This window comes from Pinus tabuliformis, chromosome 7 (assembly GCF_031772625.1).
Source record: "Pinus tabuliformis cultivar Carrire ecotype Pingquan chromosome 7, CPIR1, whole genome shotgun sequence".
Classification (NCBI taxonomy): Eukaryota; Viridiplantae; Streptophyta; class Pinopsida; order Pinales; family Pinaceae; genus Pinus; species Pinus tabuliformis.
Window position 1 is genome coordinate 1453063953 of NC_142293.1, and position 9127 is coordinate 1453073079.

General features: G+C 33.7%; 1 pseudogene; it reads left to right on the forward strand.

Annotated features, from left to right (window-relative positions):
• Positions 1–5332: 5332 nt before the first annotated feature.
• LOC149253184 (protein trichome birefringence-like 11) lies at positions 5333–6754 on the forward strand (annotated as a pseudogene).
• The last annotated feature ends 2373 nt before the right edge of the window (positions 6755–9127 follow it).

The following is a 9127-nucleotide window of genomic DNA, read 5'->3' on the forward strand; positions in this document are numbered from 1 at the left end:
AGACGCGGGATCCAAAAGGGTAGATTTGTGAGTTAATTCAGCAGTAACTTGGCTTAATTGAGCATTGTTCCCCCATCCCTCAAACAACTAGTCGTCCCATCTACAACTAGCAAGTCACATCCGTCAGAAATCTAGACACTGGAAAATTCACTGAAGTCATTGGGGAATGTAAAAGCTTCATCCATGGCATACATCACCATGGCCATGCACTAAGCCAATGATTGGATTAGTGCAGGACCCTTAAGAATTGCTTTCATGTATGGCCTTTTGTTTGAGCTTTCTCATTTTCTGGTGGGCCGTATATCGCTAATGCTATGAAAAATTACGTGCATTTGTGCTTTTTGGTTTCTACAACAAGATGTGCTTAATTACATTGCAATCTGACATGATATCGGGGTCTAAGCTCGCTGTGTGATCTTGGGGTCTCAGCTAGCTATGTTTTAATGAGATCTAGATTTGTGTATTTGTGGAACTTAGCTAATTGATTTTATTTATTTATTTATTTTTTATTTTTTAAATTATATTGCAATCTAACATGATCTTGGGGTCTGAGTTGGTTGTGTTTTAATTCTTACATGATCTCGGGGCCTCAGGTCACTGTGTTTTAATGAGATCTAGATTTGTCTATATGCCCAATTTAGCTATTTTATTTTTACTTTTTTCATTTGAAAATATAATTTTCAATAAAAAAATTGGTTTTTTATTGTTTATAATATAATTTTATAAAAAAATGTATTTTTAAATTAATTATAATATAGTTTTAATATATAATTTTTTTCACTCTTTAAAAACACTCAAATTATACTCAAGTACAATTCAAAATTATAATTTCAACAATTTTCTCATAAATTTAAACAAAATCCACAAAAAAAAACCATCAAATAGTTAAACTAAGCTAATCAACATTATTTTCAAATTTGGAGAGCGCCCTCGCAGCCTCACAACAAGGCCAGATAGCTAGCGTTCCCTGCCACTTCTTTTAATTAATAAACTTTGAAAGATATGAACTAGCTCTCAAATTTTAACAAGGGATACAATGTACCTACTCTCGCTTAGTTTAAATATAATTAAAATTAGAGTCGAAAGCAATAAAAAAAGTACAACTTTATATTAATAAAAATTACAATTAAAAGTAGTCTTTAAGTGCAACTTTCTAGAGTTTCGGCAGATTTTTGGTTGGAATCCGGCAAAAAAAAATTGTGTCCAAATCTTTATTTGTGTTGTTTAAACTAGTTTTTTTACTGGATATATCGTTTCAGGTCCTCAAAAACCCCTGGGGCACTTCTATTGTGAAGAATTCACCAGTAAAACTTTTGATTTCAATGAATCCCAGATTCTAAACAAATTAGATCGGAAAACTTTTCAAAAGTCTCACTTAAAAACAACTCACAATTTAAATAGCAAGAAAATTGACCATTGCATTATATAATGCGACATGCTTGCACTTTTACGCATTCTTAATTTATATATATGCGTAGTCTAACTTATGGATGGAATAGATTTTTTCACTGAAATTTGACAAAATAATTTCAATAAAGAATGTGATTTTTGTTATTTAAAATGTTTTTTTGAATGCATAAATAGATTCAACACCCTGAAACCCCCTCGTGACACTCAAATTCTACATATTAAACAACTTAAACCTAATTTTTTAAAAATATCTGTTGGACTTTAGTTAAAATTAAATAGAAAAAATATCCCAAAAAAAACAACTTCTTTTATAAATTAGATTGCATATACATATATGCAAGTAGAGGATAGTTATTAATGTACACATTAATAACACTCTACTTTGAAATGAGATGATTATTAAAGATATTATCAACAACATGTAGTTACATTCATATGTGGTATGGTAATCGTGTTTGTCCGATTAACTTATTAATGTGGCACAAGCTATGTGAAAAGTCGTTGTCAATGAGATCTATTATTTGATTGATTTTATACACAACTCGATTATTGATAAAATTATATCAAACATTCATTATACATTTATATACAAAATTATGTTTACGCCAATAGATTTCTAGTGTCTTCAACAAAATTATATTTCTATGCCAATAGATTTCTAGTGTCTTCAACAATCCGTCGTCCCCTTCGGGGTTCGCCGCTTTTCTCATCCTTTACTTATGTCACAGCAGGGTAAAGAGGATATAAAAAAATATTATAAACAACAGACGAGACCCCAAACTGATGTGGATGATGTTCCCTCCCTGCTTCCAGAAACAATACCTCCAAGTTTTTCTATTGGCTAGGCTGAATCATCCATGACCTTGATGAACGTTACCTGGGTTTGATCCTAGATGATTCTCATAGACAAAATCTCTTCGTAACGCAAACAAAATCCAGAGGATTGCCAATAAAACTCAGCTATGCAATAGTAGTTGGACAAGCAGACGCTCTTGCATTCATCCAAGCTTTCTTGAGGCAGACACAAATACCTGCTTGAAAAATAATCGATTCCTCGTAGCTGCACCAATACCGTAAGGGACACAGTAGTTGGGAAAGAAACATATACCATTGAAGAAATCGACAAAGAAAATATTTTCTACTGTCAATCTCAACGATGTATGCAAATAAAGCTTTATGTTCGCGTTGAGCACCATTATGATATATCGGAAGCCTTCCAGAAATTGGAGAAAAACATGATAGAGAACCCGTACAACACCCCCATACGGGGCCAGGGTTCGTTGGATCAAAGGGTCCCGTTTCGAATTCAATGGTTGATCTTGGGTGCTTATCTTTCCATTGACTAGAATATAACCTACAATCAGGTTATGTTGATGACAAGGATTGCTTCAGGTTTTTCTCATGAATTTTTGTGTTCTATTTTTCTTTGATCGGGATTTGAACAACAATTTGCATAACAATCCATAGTTTGAGTGGTTGGACCCTTCTAGAATTAGAGTAAGCTTAATTGTATGATTATAGCTAAAATTGTGAGGTTGAATAAACATTTGTCGTGTTGATCATCGTTAAAATTGTAAAATCCAAATTAAATGTTCCATATATATATTTTTTATTTTCTAAGTAAGTTGATAAAAAATAATCTTTAGTTATTAATTTTATATAATTTAAATATTGTACGAATTCTTCCAAAACGATGAATTTAAATAATTAAATTTAGTTATATATTAAAATATTTAATTTAAATTTAAAATCCACAAAATTCCCCCAAAAAAATCATAACACCCAATTCCAGTGATTTAATAAACGCCTATTGTTATATTTCCTGAACATATTAAGCTCCAAAACACCATATGGTAAAAGTTGTGGCACGAGTGTATCAAGGCGATTCTCAAAACTCTGTCAGAGTAGCCCACCATTTCGATTATATATCAAGAGATTCCCCTTGGAACTTAGCATCACGCGGTAAATCACTGTAACGTTTAGAGACCAAATAAAGAAATCGTCCTCACCTTTTAGCACCAAATTTTTATCTTATTGACAACCAGTTTTGTAGTCCATGACATTGGCCTGTTCTTTTTGCTCGGCCAGACGACCGTTTTTTTGTACAAAAGTTTACAATCGAAGAGAGAAAAAAGTTTCCATCCAAGGAATGGAATTTAATGCCGAATTGACCTCCCTTGCTCTCGAGGATCATTGGAGAGGCAATGTTGGTTGCATCGACTATAAAATTATCACCTTGCAATTTTTTTTATTTTTATTTTTGTTATAATTGTAATCTTAATATTAATATTTCAAAAGATTTAAACATTATATTTATTTATATAAAAATATAATTTCAATAATTAAACTGATAGGCTTCTCTTCTTGAAAATGGTTTGGCCAATTTTCATCACATCTTTTGTGCTCATGCTCACCGGGCATCGTGTGCATGACTTCCATGATATTCCTACACCCTATTCGTTGTTCCACCGATGAAAGAGAAGAAATAGAAGAAGCTCAAAGCTTCTCTACTTTCAATGTTATAACAATCTTCATGGCGGTTTATTTTCTCGCCTTCAACATCACTAGAAATCACATAATTGTTCTCTCACGCATTTTTGTGGGTTCTTGCTCGTTATTCTTGCAACACCTCTAGTTGTTTCTATGAAGCTTTTCATTAGATAAATGTATTCCAGAGGCGAGCAATTGATCCCAACAATGGTTAAACTGACTCGAAGAATTTAAGCATGTTAATTTCATTGTCTATAAAATTCACGACCATAGATGTCTACCTTGCTCAGTGTAGAGCTTCTCACAGTTAGCCTTAGTGTAAAATCCAATCCAAAATCTAGTAACTAAGGCTTAACATTCTGCTTTTCTGAACTTTTCAAAATTGCAATTTTGGAAAAAATGAAATTGTTGTTTTCTATGCAACAATGTATCAACCACCCTCTAATACCCTTTTTTGTACATTAAATTGTCTATGGATCCACTCTCCATACGGACACTATTACATTTATGAGGCATATGTCCATTTTTTCTATTTATTCATGTTACATAGATTTACAGAGTGACCCAATGGCCATTTTCCTTGACTCAATTGCGACTGAAGTTTTTTGGAGGATTTGAATACTGAACCCACAATAGTGGACCACTTTCATCCACCCAAGAGACCTCTAGTGGTTATAAAACCCTATTAGGCCAACACCAATTATAATAATCTTTCCTTCTCGTGTTTGATTTCTATGAAAATTACCAATTCATAGAAATTCTAGACTGAAATAATCTTACTGTAGCCCTTTTATTAGTAAGTCACTGGTGTGACCTGCTAAGCCATCGAACTATTGTGGGTGTTTTATTTGAACCCTGAGCTTTGTCTGCCACTGTGATAACATGGTTATTTTCATTCCCACTGAATGAAAAATGTGAATATTTTGATAATCCAAGGATTTTAGGATTGACTAAGATTCTCTTGGGATTTCAGGATGTTTAGCAAGCCAGGCTTTGTTGGTTGGAGGTCTGAGTTTTGCTAGCTCAAAGTAAAAATATCAATTTTTTTTCTTTCTAGGATATAGGTGATTTTAGAAGTTATGGACAAATGATTCTTTTTGTTTTCGAAGTGCAACAAACCACTGAACACAAGGATCTTCTATTTAGCTTTTGTTTAGCTAAGATTTTAGAATAGAGTGCACTATTCCATTGAAATCACCCAGAAATTGCACCCGATCTCAACAATTATTCCTTTCTCTAAGGGAATTGAACCTTGGTGGGTGGCATCACATCCCACTGCCTTGATCGTCAAACTCCAACCCCATTGAGAGCAATAGAATTTTGCAAATAATATGATGTTTTTTTAGATTCCATTGTCATCGAGAGTTCATGCGTGTTCATCAAATTTGCACCCAGTTTACCAACTACCATTGATCTGATAATTGTTCATTAAATGCTCAATGGGAAAAAAGGGTTAGCACCAGTATACAATGTTGATAAATGTTGAGTGGTTATAAGTTTGAAAACATTGATTTGTTTGTCTCTATATTTTTCTGAACTTATATTCTTCTCAACATTCATCAAATAGATTTAATGTGTAGTTTGAATTAAACTTCAGGTTCAATATAAGCGGCGTCTTGAAGAGGATCTACAACAGACATGTGGTGCTTGTGGGTGATTCCATTGGGAGGAACCAATGGGAGTCTCTGATTTTCATGCTTGTAGAAGCAATTCCGAACAAGAAACGGATTTATGAAGTCAATGGAAATCCCATAAAAAACACAAGGGATTTCTATCCTTCATATTTGTAGATTACAATTGTACAATAGAGTATTACAGGGCACCATTTCTAGTTTTCCAGGGCTACCCACCTAGAGGAGTTCCTCATGAGGTCTAAACCACGCTGATAGTCGACACCCTAGATTATACTTCACATCTCTGGTCTAATGGGGATGTGCTCATCTTCAACATAGGACACTGGTGGAACTATGGAAATACAATTAAAGGGTATGTATGGTTTTTGATATTTCATTTTTGAGGATAAAAAAACCATGCCATTTTAAGGAATGTAATTTTTTGACAGAAGTTTTTTGTAGGGGTTGTTATTTCCAAGAGGGAAATACAGTGGACATGAAGATGGATGTCGAAACCACACTCCAGAGAGTAATAAAGACATGGGTTGAATGGTTTCTCCAACATGTCAAATCTGAAAAAACCCATCTATTTTGCGTAGCTACGCTCCTGTTCACTACTAATAATTTTGGCCTCACTGGTCCATGGAAAACGCTTTCAATTCATAGGATGAAACATCTATGTACTAGATGCGAAAAAAGAAAATAGAACCATTCTTCTATGTGATTTTGATTTTGAATTGGTCATAAGCTCATGACTCAAATATTACAACATGCTTTCCTCTTAAATGGTATGATTTGAATATTTTTAGGGGTATACTTTTATTTAAAAGCTTAATCTCATATATGTGCCTTTCAACATCTTAAAATGCATAGGAGGGTCCTGGAAAACTGGAGGGAAGTGTCATAAGGAAACTTGGATAGAGTTTATTTCTACTTGGTTTCAATGGGAGCCAGTAAGTAACCAGATCATGTCTGAAGCAATCAGACAACTCAATGGCAATAAGAATGTGCAATCATTAAACATAACATATTTGATCGAATTCAGAAAGGATGGTCATTCCTCATTGTACTATTTGGGGAATGGGCATGGACTAGATCCACTCCAAAAGAAAGATTGCAGCCACTGGTGTCTACCCGGTGTCTCGGATACATGAAATCATTTTCTTTATGGCTACCTGCTTGCCAGTGGATATGAAATAGATATGAGCACATTAATGAACAAGGATAACATTATTGAGTAACCTACATTTTTGGATGGTGTAAAATTTGTTTCCCCAGTACCACACCCCACAAAATGGGAGGTGGATTGTTAAATTAATTTCATAAACAACAAAAATATTTGCTTATAAGAGTTCCTTTTACTTAACACATGCCCCGTGATCCAGGGGGCATTCTTTTGGAGAACGAAATAATAATTTGCAGTAGTGGTAGAATGGAAAAACATGACCTATCTGTAACTGGAAAATCATGACCCTTCATGCAATATATGCTTTAAAGTTGGGCCATATCCTCAGAGATCATGGCTCCTATATAATCAACATAAAGTAGCATGGCGAGAACATCTACAACTTGTATTTCATTACTCAGGGTCGTGTAAACACGTGAATTGTACAAATTAGATGAGAAATACATTTAAATATGATTGATCTGCCCTCTTATGCTTTTGGGTAAAGGAATATCCACTTTGTTGATGGTTGTAACATTAACAAATTTAAATAATAATAAAAAATGAGCTTAAGGTTGGAAAATTTGAAAAAGGATGAATTGAAGATTGTGATATTTTGGGTTAGTACATAGTTATTCCTGTGTTTTCACATTGGAAAAAAGGAAGGTATGCCCTTGGTCTATGTTCAATCTAGCTCAAGAAAAAATAAATTAAGGCAGTGAGCTGGCTACTTAGTGTGTGGCCTTTCATAAGGTGAGTTGGGTCATTATGGCTGCCCCATCCTCGAACAAGCTCTTGATCTAATCGGAGGTGAGACCAGTCTCGGGGATTAGGCATGTTGTTGAAGGCTTTCTGGGTAAGGTAATGATCCTTCTATTGAAGGTCCCGAAGCCAAGGAAGGACATGGTAAGAAGCCATCTGGCTTTAGTAGGTCTTCTTTTAAAGAACAATCTTGACTTGTGCAGGTTGAGGGCATATTTTGCATGTACGTTATCAGAACATGAATGACTGTTGTGTAGGCTGCAATGGACCATAAGGACTAGATGTGGCTCAAGGCTTGCAACATTGTGATACAACTGATTCAGACCCAAATTCTTACCCTGTTTCTGAGGAGAATGTGGGACTGAAGCCAAGTCCTAATTCAAAGTCCATGGATGGAGACATGAGGGAGTTATTCGAGTCTCAAGAAAGTGGCCATCTGGAGAATCATAGCTTAGAAGATATTTCTTTATCATTTATGTTACAGGGTGGGATTGTGCACTTATGGTTCTGTTGGTTCGTTCTTGAACTTATGTTTGGTTTCAACCTTGTAGAGCAGCGAAGGTCTCTAGGTATTATGCTTTTAGTACATAAAGGTAGGGTTCATGTTTTTCCATTTGGCCATCTCTCTCTCCATATTTTTTTCACTATTTTGCTGAGGGTGCAAAGCAAAAAAAATCCTTCCATAGTGGCATGTGCCTATCACAACATGCAAATGGTAACGCTCTTGGAAGCCTCCCATTAAGCTCTATAGTTTAAGTGTAATTCAACCCAAACGCTGTCAAAATTGAAATTCAATTGTAATAATCTCCAATTGTAATTCAAGTGTAATAATATCCAACTGTAGAATAATACTCAGTGTGTGTTTTTAGGAAGTATGAATATAAACTGAAAATATAGTTATCACCAGTAAACACAAAAATTCAAGTGTAAGTCAACCCAAGCCCTTTCAAAGATGGAATTCAAGTGCACTAAGCTCCAACTATCGAGTACTGAGTGTGTATTTCCGAGGAGTATGAATTTAAATTGAACTTACATTTTTGAATAGTAAACACAAATCAATTAGTGGATTAGCAGAGAATTCCTCTGGTTTTCTGTACTCTTAGTGTGAGGATAAGAACATTACACTCAGGATTAAATCAATAACTAATTGGATCATTATTACTAGTATTCTAAACTTATCTTTAGCTATTTGAATTAAGATGGTTAATCTATTTTATTTTAGTTTTATATTTTAAATGTTTGTAGAAAGTTATTTATAGTTAAATTATAACTAGAAAAAATAGATTATGAAAGATTCAAAATTGCAAAACACTGATTGGTACGTAAACAATGGATTATTTAATGTATTTATTAAATGTATAAAAATGTTAAATGTAATATATAAAATTATAATTATAATAATTTATTATAATTCTAAACCATAAATTACTATAATTCTAAACCATTTTATGTTCATAAAATATATATTTTATTATATAAATAAGTAATTGATGGAATTATATCGAACATTAGGTTTGGAATCTTCCTACTCCAAAGAAAATACATCGAAAGGAAATCACATTCAAAAATATCATGGCTGTGGCTGTCTTCTAAAGTAGAGTTGGATTATGTAAACTATCATCCATAATAGAATTGAACAAATAAGTAATATACCGTGAATATTAAATTAGAACGTGAAATTATAGGT